Source organism: Gadus chalcogrammus, chromosome 21 (genome assembly GCF_026213295.1).
Source record: "Gadus chalcogrammus isolate NIFS_2021 chromosome 21, NIFS_Gcha_1.0, whole genome shotgun sequence".
Lineage (NCBI taxonomy): Eukaryota > Metazoa > Chordata > Actinopteri > Gadiformes > Gadidae > Gadus > Gadus chalcogrammus.
The window spans coordinates 14182772-14183416 of NC_079432.1; positions in this window are offsets into that span (position 1 = coordinate 14182772).

Genomic DNA, 645 nt, shown 5'->3' on the forward strand with positions numbered 1-645 from the left:
CAAGGGGGGTTTATAATTAAAATGCCATTATGCCGCTGGGCCTGCCATAATAGACTACCTCATTTGTAGGTAGTTGACATTTTTTTATCAATGTTTAATACATTTTTTTGCTGTTGTTGTTCTCCTTCTTATTTTTGTCCCAATCCTGTCCCATTCCATACCCCATGCCCTGTTTGTTCGCAACATTTCTCATTTGTTAAATGTGTAACACCTGTGTTGATAGATTATGTTCACCTGTGTAAAAATCTGTACTATAAGTATATGTAAAGGCTTGGTCTATGAAGGCACCCTCAATGATATCTCATTGGACGATACCCTTGTGTCACACGTGACGTCTCTGCTGTGTTTTGAATACCGACACTGATATAAGGAAGGTGCTTCTCAGTCAGCACACTTATTTCCCTGGTTGCATAATAACCGTCCAGTCCCAGTCCAGTTGCGGAACTATTTGTGTTGGTGGAGCCAAATAAATGACTAAATAAACAAACAAATCCTATTCTCACGCTTCTTACTTATTCGCCTATCACTAGTTAACTAATAAATCGTGCTTGAAGTACTGTTGTATAGCCTGTTGTATATATGTATGTTATATATAATATCATTCTGCACAGCTGAACATCCTCCTTCGCGGGTGGTATTGCTTAA